Source organism: Suricata suricatta, chromosome 8, assembly GCF_006229205.1.
Source record: "Suricata suricatta isolate VVHF042 chromosome 8, meerkat_22Aug2017_6uvM2_HiC, whole genome shotgun sequence".
Lineage (NCBI taxonomy): Eukaryota > Metazoa > Chordata > Mammalia > Carnivora > Herpestidae > Suricata > Suricata suricatta.
Window position 1 is genome coordinate 2,957,074 of NC_043707.1, and position 14,538 is coordinate 2,971,611.

Below are 14,538 nucleotides of genomic sequence, written 5' to 3' on the forward strand. Positions count from 1 at the left end.
GAATAAACATTAAAAATTTTTTTAATTAAAAAAAGTTGACAAAATTTGATTAAAAAAAATCATGATTATAAAAAGAAAACAGAGAATGATCAAGCTCTGCAGGAAAACTCTGGTGGCTATTGGTCAAAGCTCACTTAGGTAAAGAAGGAACATAAAACAACTACCACAGGAGTAAAAGCTGTGCATTTATGGCAGTTGTAGAGCAGGGTGGTGGCGGGGCGGGGGGCAGTGAGCACACCCAGTAGGCTTGGTCGGTGGGAAATAGCATTGATTCTGACCACTCTTGGTCAGCTTCTTTCTCTCTTCTTTCTTCCCTCCTTTTCCTTCTCCTTTCCATTTTCCTGTCCCTTTCCCTCTCTCTTTCTTTCTACAAAATTTCGGGATACCTGGGTGGCTCAGTTGGTGAAGTGTCTGACTTCGGCTCAGGTCATGATCTTGGAGTTTGCAGGTTCGAGCCCCACGTCAGGCTCTGTGCTGACAGCTCAGAGCCTGGAGCCTGCTTTCGATTCTGTGTCTCCCTCTCTCTCTGCCCCTCCCCCACCCATGCTCTGTCTGTCTCTCTCTCTCTCTCTCAAAAATGAGTAAATATTAAAAAAAACTTTTGTTTTAAAAATTAGGAACCAATTTGACAATAAACTATTTAAAAAAGTTAGGGACACCTTGGGTGGCTCAGTCGGTCATGCCTCTGACTCCTGATCTCAAAGTTGTATGTTCAAACCCCACATAGGGCTCCACATTGGGTGTGAAAGTTACTTAAAAAAAATTAAATTAAAAAATTAAATTTAACAGTTTTGCATTACAAGCTTGTGATTCATGCTTCCTGTAAGGTGGAGGTTAAGGCTGTTTTAGAACTTCAAGCTCAGTAATTTTGAACACTGAAATATTCATCTGGGATGTAAGTATTGACCATCGCTGTTAAAACAACTTTTAGTTTTCCTAGTAGGACTGTGCCTAAGCAGCACGTGTGTGGAAGTTAGGACACTTGCACTTAAGTTAGATGCTGCTCTTACAGCACAATGTTCTGACAGCTTGAATACATGTTGAGAAATACGCTTTTCTGTAAAACTCAAACGTAGGAGGTATGTCTGTGATTGAGATGGAAAACACTTGACATGTTTGTTCATTCTAGCTGTTTGGTTTAATATTCTATAAGGCATGTAAGTGTACACTTGCCTTTTTTTTTTTTAAGATCTGGGACAAGTGTGAGCTGTAATACCAATGTGTTAGGAGTTTGGTCATGTTGTTCATATGAGATTCTGAGGCTTTGATTTAAATCTTTCCTTGTATTGTGATTTCCATTAGATGTATTGCACCAAATGAAATTTATTAAATAAACCTTTTTAAATCTGGGAAAAAAATACAAAAGGCAAGAACTCTCAGCAAACCAGAACAGAGGTAGAGGAACTAATTCAACCTGCTAAGAGGTGTGTACAGAAAACCTACAACTAACATCCCATTTAGTAGAGCAAGATTGTTATTTCCCCCTATGATGAACACGAGGCATCTTACCTAATATCATAAAGGCCAAATTACCCAGTGCCGCAAAGCACAGACAGGAACTAAAAGGCATATAGAAATAGCAAAGGAAGAAGTAAAACTCTTTTTTCACAGATGACATCATTGCCTCGGTATAAAAATCCTAAGGAATCTAGAAAAAAGTAGAAATTAAATATATGTGAGTTTATCAAGGTTACAGGATATCAGGTCAGTGTATAAAAGTATATCAAAGCCAGGGGCATTTGAGGCCACTGGGCAGCTCAGTCAGTTAAACTTCAGCCTTGATTTTGGCTCAGGTCATGATCTCGTGGTTCGTGGCCTCGAGCCCCATGTCAGGTTCTGCTAACAGCACAGAGCTTGCTTGGGATTCTCACTCACTCTCTCTGCCCCTCCCCTGATTGCCTGCACACTCTCAAAACAACAAACAAACCAATGAATAAACTTTATAGCATTTCTATAACTACAGTACCATTTCTAGTAACAAAATGCTACAGTAGCATTTCTTTTTTTTTTAATTTTTTAATGCTTTATTTATTTTTGATACAGAGAGAGACAGAGCATGAGAGGGGGAGGGACAGAGAGAGAAGGAGACACAGAACTGGAAGCAGGCTCCAGGCTCTGAGCTAGCTGTCAGCACAGAGACTGATGCGGGGCTTGAACCCACGAACGTGAGATCTGACCTGAGCCGAAGCTGGATGCTTAACTGACTGAGCCACCCAGGCGCCCCTACAGTAGCATTTCTAATAAGAGAAGATTAGAAATTGATACTAATTAACAACAATGTTTAAAACCAGAATTAAAGTGTGAAATGATTAGGAATAGATCTAGCAAAAGGTGTGCAAGACCCATATCCTATAAACCACAAAACACTTCTGAAAAACTAAAGGCCCAAATAAATAAACCAGGAGAGATTCTGCTGTGGTCTGAACCCTCCCCAAATCCGCCCCGTGAGAGCCCAGGGCTCAGCGCTATGTGATACTCGAGGTGGGGCCTCTGGAGGTGATTAGGACCTGAGGGTGTGGTCCTCATAAATGGGATTAGTGCCCTGATAAAGAGACCCCCAGAGAGCTGCTTGGGCCTTTCTTTTGAGAACACAATGAGAAGTCTGTGGCTTGGAAGTGGGCCTTGCTCTACCGTGTTGGCATCCTGATCTCAGACTTCAGCCTCCAGAGCTGTGAGAAACAAATTTCTGCTCCTTATTAGCCACCCAGTCTGTGGTATTTTGTGATAGCAGCCCAAGCGGACTGAGGCATATTATGTTCAAGAACTAGAAGTCTCAGGGCGCCTGGGTGGCTCAGTCAGTTAAGCATCTGACTTCGGCTCAAGTTCTCGCGGTTTGTGATTTCGAGCCCCGTGTCAGGATCTGTGCTGACAGCTCAGAATCCCTGCGTGGGATTCTGTCTCCCTGTCTCTACCCCTACCCCACTTGTGCTCTCCTGCTCTCTGTCTCTCAAAAAATAAATAAACATTAAAAAAAATTTTTAAGGGACTAAAAGGCTCAATATTGCTGGCATATCCATTTTCCCCCAAATTAATTTATGGATTTCATGTCACCCCAATCAACATCCCAGAAGGACTTTGTTTTTTAAAGTTTTAAAAAACATTTTTATTTATTTTGAGAGAGAGAGAGAGAGAGAGTGAGCAAGCAAGCAGGGGAGGGACAGGAGAAGAGAGAGAGAAAATTCCAACCAGGCTCCACACTGTCAGCACAACACCCAACATGGGGCTTGAACTCACAAACTGAGATCATGACCTAAGCTGAAGTCAGACGCTTAACCGACGAAGCCAACCAAGTGACCCCCTCTTCCCCAGTAGGGCTTTTTTTTTTTTAGAACCCCACAAGCTGCATGGAGAATGTATATGATGAGTAAGGGACCTAGAAGCACCAGGAGGAACACAGAAAGGATTGGAGGGACAAACCCAGAAGTAGGAAGGCCAATTCGGAGACTATTGTTTGATGATCCAGGCTAGAGAGGGGGGTAATAGAGGCAGTGAGGATGGGAAAAAATAGGCTCTTTGAGAGAGATTAAGTAAATAAAGACAGAGACATTTTGGAGTTTAACCACTGAGGTCTGGGATCAGGAATGGCTCTCAAATGGCTTCTGATTTGAGAAACTGGATGTATGGTGGGGGTATTCACTGTGATAGGGGACACAATAAAACTGGTTTGGGAGTTCCGGCTGCAGTCTTGCTGCTGTCGTGGTGGTTTAGACTGAGGCAGAGGAAGTGGAGGTAGAAACAGTCAGACTGATGCCAATGATACGTAGGACGTCTGCTCCGGAATTGGCCAGGAGCTCTTATGAGATCAACACTCCTGCAGACTGCAATTACACAATTTGGACCTAACTCCCCCAAAACAAGCAAACAAAAAAACAACCTTAAAGACCCCAGAGAGAAACCAAAAGGAATCCTGGAGGGGGATCAACACTTGGAAGAATGGAACTTCATTAGCTCTTTTGCATTTTCAGGGGCCTCTCACCCAAGGGAAGGCTGCAGTAAGTGCCACTCCAGATGGCTGAAACGCCAAAGCAGAACTCATAGCTTTGTTGGTTTGAAGTTTCAGAGGACTATCTGACAAGCAGAGCTGGTGGGAAGGAAGGAGGAAAAACTTAGAAAGAACAGAAACAGAGGCAGAGTGACCCAAGTTCTGTGCATAAACTGCACAAATCTCTGGCTGACTCATGAGCAATGTATACATATGGTACCAAGCCGGGGATAAAAGAACTGAGCTGAGGTTTCAGCTGCTGCCCACTATGAGGAAGACAGTGCAGCCAAATTGAATGCCTCCTAAAAAAAAAAACAAAAACAAAAACAAAACACCCAACACTCTTTGGAGGAAGATAACAGAATTCAGAGTCTCTGCAATATATGATTCACCACTCAATCTTACTAGACATGCAAGGACACAGGGAAATGTGACCTGCTCTCAAGTGAAGAGACAGCCAGTGGAGACTGACCTCAAGATAAACAAGACATTGGAGTTAGCAGACAGGGATGTTAGAGCAATGATTACAACTCATATTTGTCGTATTTTTAGGGATATCTACACTGGATGGTTTCAACCACTGACACATTTCACACACTTCTGGAGGCTGGAAGTCCAAGATCCAGGGGACAGCAGCCCTGGGTTGTCCTGAAATCTGTCTTTGATGGTGGCCATCTTCATACTGGGTTCTCACATGGCCTTTCTTCTGTGCACACACATACCTGGTGTCTCTCTTTTTATAAGGACACCAGTCATATGGGATTAAGACTCTAGCCTTATGATGTCATTTAACCTTATTTGCTTCTTTAAAGGTGTCCTCTCTCAACACAGTCACATGGGAGTTAGGGCTTTGAGATGAATGGGGGGCATAGCTGAGTCCATAACATAATTATTTTCAAGGACATTACATACATAAACATGTAGACATCAATACCGATGTAGATAGATCAATATCTATGGATAGAAATATGATATAGATCTCGATACAGACACATGATACACAGATATAGAAAGATATAGCTATAGATAGATACACAAAAACACATGAGCACACATATATGTGTTTAGGATACAAGAGGTCTCAGGACAGAGGACAGAAACAAAAACCAATTAAAAGAACTTATAGAAATTAAAAGAAATCCTAGGGGCACCTGGGTGGCTCAGTCAGTTAAGCATCAGACTTTAGCTCAGGTCATGATCTCAGAGTCCATGGGTTCGAGTCCCAGGTCAGGCTCTGTGCTGACAGCTCAGAGGCTGGAGCCTGATTCTGATTCTGTGTCTCCCTCTCTCTCTCTGCCCCTCCCCTGCTTGTGCTCTGTCTCTGTCTCTCAGAATAAAATAAAGACATAAAAAAAAGAAATTAAAAGAAATTATATAAAAATAAAACACCTTTAATAAAAAATTGATTGAAGGGGCTTAATAGCAGATTGGACACTGCAGAAGAAAAGATCAGCTAACTAGAAGAAAGGACAATAAAACTATCCAAACTTAAGCCTAGAGAGAAGAAACGCATGAAGGAGAGAGAGAAAAAAATGAACTAACTCTGCTGGTTGCCTTTTCACCTGAGAACAGGTCACATTTCCCTGTGTCCTTGTGCCTCTGGTAATACTGGGTGGTGAATGACATGTTACAATGACTCTGAATTCTGTTATCTCCCCTCAAAGAGTGTTGGGTGTTATTATTATTATTTATTTTTTACTTTTTTTTTTTTTAGCAGGCATTCCACTTGGCTGGACTTTCTTCCAAATTCTGTCTTCTCAGTAGTGGGCAGTGGCTGAAATCTCAAGTCCGTTCTTTTAGCATTAGCTCAGCCCCAAATGCTTATACCTTGTTCATGAGTCAGCCAGAGATTTGGGCAGCTTATATGCAGAACTGGGAGCCCTCCATCTCTGCTTCTGTTCTTTCTAGACTTTCCCTCAGTGACATGTGGGACAAGATTATGTGATCTAGGGTGTAAGGAATTAGAGTCCCAGAAGGAGAGGAGAAAGAGAACAGACAGAAAAAAACATATTTGAAGAAATAATGGATAGAATTCCCCCATATTTGGTGACATAGACTTAATAGAGTCAAGAAACTTAGAAAAGCCCAAGCCAGATAAACACAAAGAAAACTAGGCATTTCATAGTCAAACTGCTGAAAACCAAAGATAATCTTGAAAGCAAAGGAAGTGACACCATAGATACGGACAACAAGGACCTGGATGACACAGACTTGCGGGAAACAATGGCGGGCTGGAGAACAATGGGACGACATCTCCAAAGTTCTGAGAAAAAAAAAAATCTGCCAACCCCCAATTTTGTATCCAGTGAAAGTCTCCTTCGATAATTAAGGTGAAAAAGGCATTTTCAAATAAAAATAAGAGAATCTATTGCCAGTAAACCTTTGCCATAGAAATGCTAAATTTAACTTTTTCTTAACATTTATTTATTATTGACAGACAGAGAGAGACAGAGCACAAGCACGGGAAGGGCAGAGAGGGAAGGAGCCACAGAATCCAAAGCAGGCTCCAGGCTCTAAACTGTCAGCACAGAGCCCGACGCAGGGCTGAACCCGTGAAGTGCGAGATCATGACCTGAGCTGAAGTTGGTCACTCAACCGACTGAGCCACCCAGGCACCCCTGCCATAGAAATGCTAAATGAAGTCCTGGAGACTGAAGAAAAATTAAACTACCTGAAAATGGAATTTTCAGAAAGAAATGAACCATATTGAATACGATAAATATGCAGTAAATATAAAGAATATTTTTCCTGTTAATTTTGTTGAAATACATATATTTAAAGCAAAAGCCAAAGGATTGGATGGTAAGGCTTACCAAGGACATGGTTATAATATACATGACATCTACAGCAGAAAGGATGGAGGGGAGGGCATGGACTTGTATGAATTTTCTACATTTCAAGCACAGCCGTGTGACATTATCTCTAAGTAGATTGGGAAAAAATTAAGGATGTACATTGCTATCCTAAGAGCAATTACTAAAGAAATGTTACACAGCGGTATTGCTAAAAATATTCAATTAATGCAAAAGGAGGCAGGAAAGGGGAAACACTAGAACAAAGTAGATCAACAAATTAAATGGTAAAATGGTAAACCTCAATTCAATCATGGAAATAATTATTTTCTATATTAGTGAACTAAACACTCCAATTAAAAGGCAAAATGATCAACATGGATTTTTTTAAAAAAAACAAAATCCAATGACATGCTGTGTATGAAAGACTGATTTTATATAAAAAGATGTAGGTTGAAAATGGATGGAAAGATCTATCATACAAGCAGTACACCTAAGGCTATGTTAATATAGATAAAATTAATTTTTGAGACATAAATTATTACCAGAAAAGGAGGGACATTCCATGATTAAAGAGTCAACGCATCAGAAAACGTAACAATCATAAGTATGTGTGTATTCATTCAAGACTTCCATATGAAGATGCATTTAACTCCACTTCCTCAAAACACACTACTAAAACAATACTAAAGACCTATACTTACAAAGTGCCCGGGTGGCTCAGTCAGGTAAGCATCCAACTCTTGATTTTGGATCAGGTCATGATCTCAGGGTCATGAGTTCAGACCCTGTGTCAGACTCTACCCTGGGCATGAAGCCTACCTAAAACCAAAACCAAAAAATAAACATTAAAAAAAATTTTTTTTAAACAGGGACCTGGGTATCTCAGTCAGTTAGGCATCTGCCTTCAGCTTAGGTCCGACTTCAAGATCTCATGGTTCTTGGGTTCAAGCCCCACATCAGGCTCTGTGCTGACAGCTCAGAGGTTAGAGCCTACTTTGGATTCTGTGTCTCCCTCTCTCTCTGTCCCTCCCCCACATACTCTCTGTCTCTGTCTCTGTTTCTGTCTCTCTCTCTCTCTCTCTCTCTCTCTCTCTCTTTCAAAACTAAACATTAAAAAAATTAAAGCAGTACCTGAGTGCCTCAGTCGGTTAAGCGTCTGACTTCAGCTCAGGTCATGACCTGCTGGATCATGGGTTTGAGCCCCGTGTCAGGCTCTGTGCAGACAAGCTCAGAGCCTGGAGCCTGCTTCCGATTCTGTGTCTCCCTCTTTCTCTGCCCTCCTCTGTTTGTGCTCTGTCTCTCTCGCTCTTGAAAATAAAATTAAAATTAAAAACAAATTAAAAACAAAAAACAAACAAAAACAACAACTAGGAAAAAGATAAAAAGAAAGAAAATGGAAGGGTAGATCCACACTGGGAGGAAGTATTTCCAAAATACACGCCTGTTCACGGACTTATATCCAAAATATACAAAGAATTCTTACAACTAAACAGGAAGAGAAACAATCTAATTAAAAAAATGGGAAAAAGATTTGATTAGACATCTCACTAAAGAAAATATGCAAGTAGCAAATGAGCACATGAAAAGATACTAAAAATCATGAATCATGGAAATGCAAATTAAAGCCACAAAAAGATAATAACTCATACACACTAGAATGGCTACAGTAAAAAACAAAGAACAACAACAAAAGCCAGATAATAACAATTGTTGGCAAGAAATGTGGAGAAACAGGATGCACGCTTTGCGGATGGGAATATACAATGAGGCAGCCACTTTGGAAAAGCAGTTTGGCCATTTCATACAAAGTTAAACATACTCTCAGACATGACATCAGAAGCACAATCAACAGGGGGCACCTGGCTGGCTCAGTCGTAGAACAGGGGACTCTTGTTCTCAAGGTCATGAGTTCGAGCCCCACACTGGGCATGGAGCCTACTTACAATAAATAAATAATTAATTGATTAAAAAAAAAGAACTGCAATCAACTAAAAGAAAATATAGATAACTGAAAAACGTTATGCATATTATCGTATGAAAGGCAGGTATATGTAGGTGAAAGGCAACCTACAGATTGAGAGAAAATATTTGAAAATCATTTATCTAGTAAGCGATTAACATCCAGAACATAGAATGAAATCCTGACACTCAACAAGAAAACAACCCAGTTAAGAAATGGGCAAAGGACCTGAATAGTCATTTCTCCAAAGAAGATGCAAAACGAGACAATAAACACATGAAAATATGCTCCGTATCACTAGGAATTATCAAATACAAATCAAAACCACAATGAGACACCATTTCACACCCCATAGGATGGCACGCGTGCGCCCACACACACACACACACACACAAATGTTGGTGAGAATGTGAAGAAATCAGAAATTTTGCTCAATCTTGCTGCTAAGAATGTAAAATTGAGCAGCCACTGTGAAAAACAGTATGGTGTTTCTTCCAAAAATGCTTCATACAACTACCATATGATTGAGCATTCCGCTTCTGTGTATATACACAAAAAGAAGCCAAAGCAAGACTCGAACAGATATCTGCACACCCATTTCAGACCAGCATTAGTTCCAATAGCTAAAATGTGGAAGCAACCCAACGGCCACTGACGGATGGACAAGCAAACAGTGGCACACACACAATGGGATATTATTAAGTCTTTAAAAAGAATTAAGTTCTGAGCCACATACAGCATGGATGGACCTTGAATATTATGCTAAGTGACATAAGGCAGACACAAAGGACAGAGATGGTACTCTACTTACATGAGGTATCTAAGAGATCAAATTCGTAGATACAGAAAGTAGAATAGCGGTTACCAGGCTATGGGGAGGGGGGGTAGGGATTATTGTTTAATGGATACAGAATTTCAGTTTGGGATGATGAAAAAGTTCTGCATATGAATAGTAGTGAAGTGAAAACATGTATCTACACAGACTTGCATGCAAACACTGAGCAACATTATCCATAAGAAGCTTCTTAAAGGACCATCATTTGGACAAAATGGGTTGTAGCCATACAATGGAATACTATTTGACAATAAAAGAGAACGAACCTATTGATACACACTATGACATGAATAAAACTCAAAGATCATCGTAAGTCAAAGAAGCCAGATGCTGGATAGGGTCAAAAAGAGGGTCTCTGGATGAGAGAACGCCAAACCCAGGAAGGTCAAAGCTCCGATACTGAAAACAGAGGGACTAAGTGAAAGGTGACAAACCCAGCCTTCTCCCCCAACTCAAATCCCATGATGGTGGCAGTGGGCGTGGGCGCTCCAGGCAGAAGATGGAGAGGTGTTCTCAGGGGATCTGACCAGCCCAAGATTACAGACCTCAAGATGTTCACAGCTGGGTTCTGCCTGCAATAGTTCCAGCCAGGTCACTAACAATGAACGTGACAAAGCCCTCCCACATGCACAGAGCTTCCAGTCTGCCTTCTAGCAGCTCATGCCCAAATCACAGTGGGTGATCAGGGTAATCAGACATTGGAGAAAATCATCTTTTAATCACACCACTGCCCCAAGAAAAGCAAGCAAGCAAAGCGACAAAGAGAATCACTTGGAGGGAATACGGGGGGCCATGCAGAGAGAAGGAAAACTATAGCATGCAAACTGAAAAGAGGAGGTTGCATTTTAAAAAGGAACATTCAAAGAACACAAATGAATAATTTTAAATGGAAAGGTTGAATAAGGAAAAAACGGAAGGGAGGAAGGAAGTAAGGAAGGGAAAAAGGAAGGGATGGAAAAAGAGAGAAAGATGAGGGAGAGAGAGGAAGGAAGGGGGAGAGAAAGAAAGAAAAAGAAAGGAAGGAAGAAAAGAGGAAAGAAGGAAAAAAGGAAGGAAAGAAAGAAGGAAAGAAGGAAGAAAGAAAGGAAAAGAAGAGAGAAAATCTAAGAAAATTAGAGAACTTGCAGAGGAGGTCCAATATATATCTAATCAGAGCTCCAGAAGGAAAGAACATAGAAACTGGCAGAGAGAAAATCATCCAAGAAAAAACTCAGGGAAGTTTCCCAGAATGGACAGACATGAATTATCAGATGAGGACACCCCACTGCCCAGGGCCAAGCCCACTCCTGACACCTGCGGGGTCCGGGGCAGGGGTATATACAGAGGCCAATATATGTCTACATTTTTAAAGTTGTAAATGGAGCTAACAAACCAATAAGTAAAATATGTTCTATTCTCCTACCTTGACGAATATACCTACAGAACTACCGGGAGGTTCAGATCTGATGGAGAATGCTCAGGTCCCTTGGCGTTCTGCTCCAGAAGGTGGAAGTGTGGAGAGAGCTGGTCCCTGCTGACATCCCTCGCCCACTGCCTTTCTCTTCTAACTCTGTGGGACCTGTCCCACAGCAGGGGGAGCCTCACGTGCGTGTGCAGGGACATTCCAAGCTCCATCCCTGTCTCCCACAAAGCGCTGGCCCTTGGCTTCTCCGTAAGAGTAGGGATACGAACAACAGCAGCGTGGTCTGTCCTCAGGGCCCATGTAGGAAAGACGCCTGCATGGGTCCTGGAAGTGGGCTTTAGGCTCTTTGGGTGAGGAATCCCAGATATGTACCTCGGCCATTCTCGGGACATGGGTACTTAGTTGCCTGATGGGTGAAAAGACACCCACACTGAGGTGCATCATTGTGAAAATTTCGGACCACTGGGAGAATGAGAAGATGCTAAAAACTTGGGAGAGAGAGAGAAGGAATAGGTTTCATACAAAGAGCCAGCATTACAAGAATGACCATGGACATCTCAACAGTAATACTAGAAACTCGAAGACAAGAAAACGATACTTTCACACTTCTGGGGGAAGTGTCTTCTCACCTATAAATCTATAGCCAGCCAAGTTTTCAGTTAGGTGTTGAGTATTGAATAAAGGCAATTCCAGGCACATAAAACTTGCTCCCCTTGCACCTCTCTTTGGAAGCTTCTGGTGCACGTGCCACACCTAAACGAGAGAGTAAACCAGGAGGGAGACAGAGGATCCGGTGAAATGAGAGGCCCATTTCAGAGTGAAGTGAAGGTCCCCCAGACGGGTGTCCTCACTCTCTGTTACTGTGTAACACTTATTACAAACGGAAACAATGCCCACAGATCCGAAGCTGGTGGGGGGCGTGGCTGGGTTCTCTGGCGGGGGTCTTCCGAGGTTGAAACCAAGGTGTTGACTGAGGCGCAGTCTCACCTGGAGTGGCTGGGGAAGGAGGCGCTTCCAAGATCACTGAGGTCATCTGTGGAATCTGGCTCCTTGGAGTCATACAGCTGAAGTCTCACCGTCTTGCTGGCTGTTGTCAGCTCCTAGAGATCACTTTTCGGTCCTGGCCCTGTGACCCTCTCCATCTCGGCAACAGATAACTCCCCCAAAGGGAGACTCTACTTGTGATACTTCGGACACCAAGGGTGTTTTCCAAACCAAGCAATTCTCCAGTTCTCTGTGGACACCAACTGGGTGTCCTCCAATTTAACTCAAGTCTGACCCTGCCCACCGGGCAAACGCTCAGTCCTACAAGGTTGCCCCCACTTCTGATACTGGGCCAATCACAGATACTGGGTCCCCAAGTTACACATACTTCCATTCGACTGAGGCTACAAATTGGGGTTCCCACAACCCTCCTCCTTGGGGCTCATAAGGGCTCACTGAACTCAGGGAAACACTGCTTATCATAAAAGATACAAATAGCCAGATGAAGAGGTACACAGAGTGAGGTCTGTCCCCATGGAGTTCGGGGTGCACCACCCTCCCAGCACAAGGATGCATTCACCAGCTTGGAAGTTTGTTGGGGTTCTTATGGAGGCCATTGGGGATTAACTCCATCCCCAGCCCCGAGCCCACCCCCTCCCTGGAGGTCAGGGGATGGGGGCCCGAGGTTCCAACTCTCAAACCACATGGATGATTTCCCTGGGCGACCCCACCCTGAAATTACCTTGGTGCCCACCTAGAGTCAGTGCGGTAGCATAAACTCGGGTGTAGCTGAAAGGCCTTGTGAAGAGTAACAACGGATTCTCCTCGCACCTGTCGCCCAGGGTTCTGGAGCTCCGGGCCAGGACCCATGGAGGAAGACCACATACATATTTCTTAGTATATTATGAGCTCACAGTCCAGTACACTGAGCCCTTTCGCTCGGAGTCAGTCCGATTTCCTCTCCACCACCAGCCAAAGAAAAACACTCTGCATGGACGAGGTCAGTGTGATTAGGTGCGGCCCATCTGCAAAATCTCCCTATTTTAAGGTCAACTCCCTATTTTAAGCCTTCGTCACATCTGCCAATGTCCCCTTGATGTGTGACATAACATAGTCACTGGAGCGACATCTCGTCACAGCCACGGCTTCTGCCCCCTCGGGAGGGGACTGCACAAGGGCCAGGCTCACCGTGGTCACCCTCAGCATCCTGCCGCCAGGAGGAGAGCGGCAGCAGATCCCTCAGGGGCAGCCCGGCCGCCGGCACAGACGGAGGACAGGGAGATGGCTTCAGGACGAAATTGACTTTAAGCACTTGTTGAGGGCGCCTTGGTGGCTCGGTCGGTGAGGCATTCGACTCTCGGTTTCTGATCGGGTTATGATCTCATGGTTTGTGGGATCAAGACCCATGTCAGGCCCTGCTGGCGGCACGGAGCCTGTTTGGGATTCTGGCTTCTCCTCACTCTCTGCCCCTCCCCCACTAATGCGTGTTCGCATGGGCTTTCTCTCTCTCAAAATAAATAAATAAACTTAAAAAAAAATGTTTGAACATATTGAGAGATGTCTTTCCTACCTGGGAGAGTTTGCACTGTATCATGGATGCCATCAAAGAAAACTGAGCCAAAACACTAGACAACTGACATCTTCCCAGAAGACAAAATGTCACTGGGGAAGGAAAAGGGAACCGAGGTGGACGTGTGGCTCAGAGGTCGGAACAGTGCAACCTGGTCATGATCACGTGAAACTGGAGCATCGATCCAATCAAAACCCATCTGTTCTTGGAGGTTAAGGCAGAGCAAGCCTGTTGGAGGGCGAGCAGGACGCTCGTCTTCTCTGAAAGCCGAGAGTGAGGAGTGTGCACACATTCCCTACTGGCCGGGCCACACGTAGCGGGGAACACTCGGCTAACACGGTGAGAAGGGACACGTTTGGGCAGGGGAGGATTGTTGTTTTTTTTTGTAATGCGTCTTGTTAAATTCCTTGACTCTATGTATATCTTTGATGAAGATAAAAGTTTAAAGGGGGAGCTTTTTAAACTGCTTTTCAGCCTTTGGCTAAGGTCAAGTGTAGTGTCTGCTCTTACCAGTTTCATACCTGATACACCCTCTGTCCCAGGACAAGAGGGTAAGTGGGTTTCTGGAGCAGAGAGATGGAATAGGAGCTCTGTCCGTCCGTCTGCTCCACGCATCGACCTGGGATTGCAGTAGTAATGGTGCATCCCCGCTTTATATAAAATAAAAATACAAATGAGTAATAAATAAATAAACAAATACATAGGGAGCACTTTAGACAATGAACACACCCAGGCCTCTGAACATGCTCGCCTCTCCTTTATCCTCGGACACTCTCTCCTCCTGTGGCTTCATGTTGGCTTCTGCCTGCACAGCCACTCACTCGCGCCTCTGCCCCACAGCACCTCAGCGGCCCCCGCCCAGCCTGGCCACGCTCCCGGCCCCCAGCCTGCCTCTGTATTGTTCAGCTCAGGGCGTCCACGCAAGTGTTCAAGCCAGGGGCGGGGCAGCGGCCTTAGTTTCTCCCTTCAGGCCCCACATTGGGCTCTATGCTGACAGCTCAGAGCCTGAA

At 43.7% G+C, this 14,538-nt stretch overlaps 1 non-coding gene across 1 annotated transcript; it reads left to right on the top strand.

The window, feature by feature from the left end:
* Window positions 1-13,990: 13,990 nt before the first annotated feature.
* LOC115300450 lies at window positions 13,991-14,178 on the top strand. Its single transcript, XR_003912654.1, has one exon. It is a non-coding gene; the product is annotated as a U2 spliceosomal RNA (small nuclear RNA).
* The last annotated feature ends 360 nt before the right edge of the window (window positions 14,179-14,538 follow it).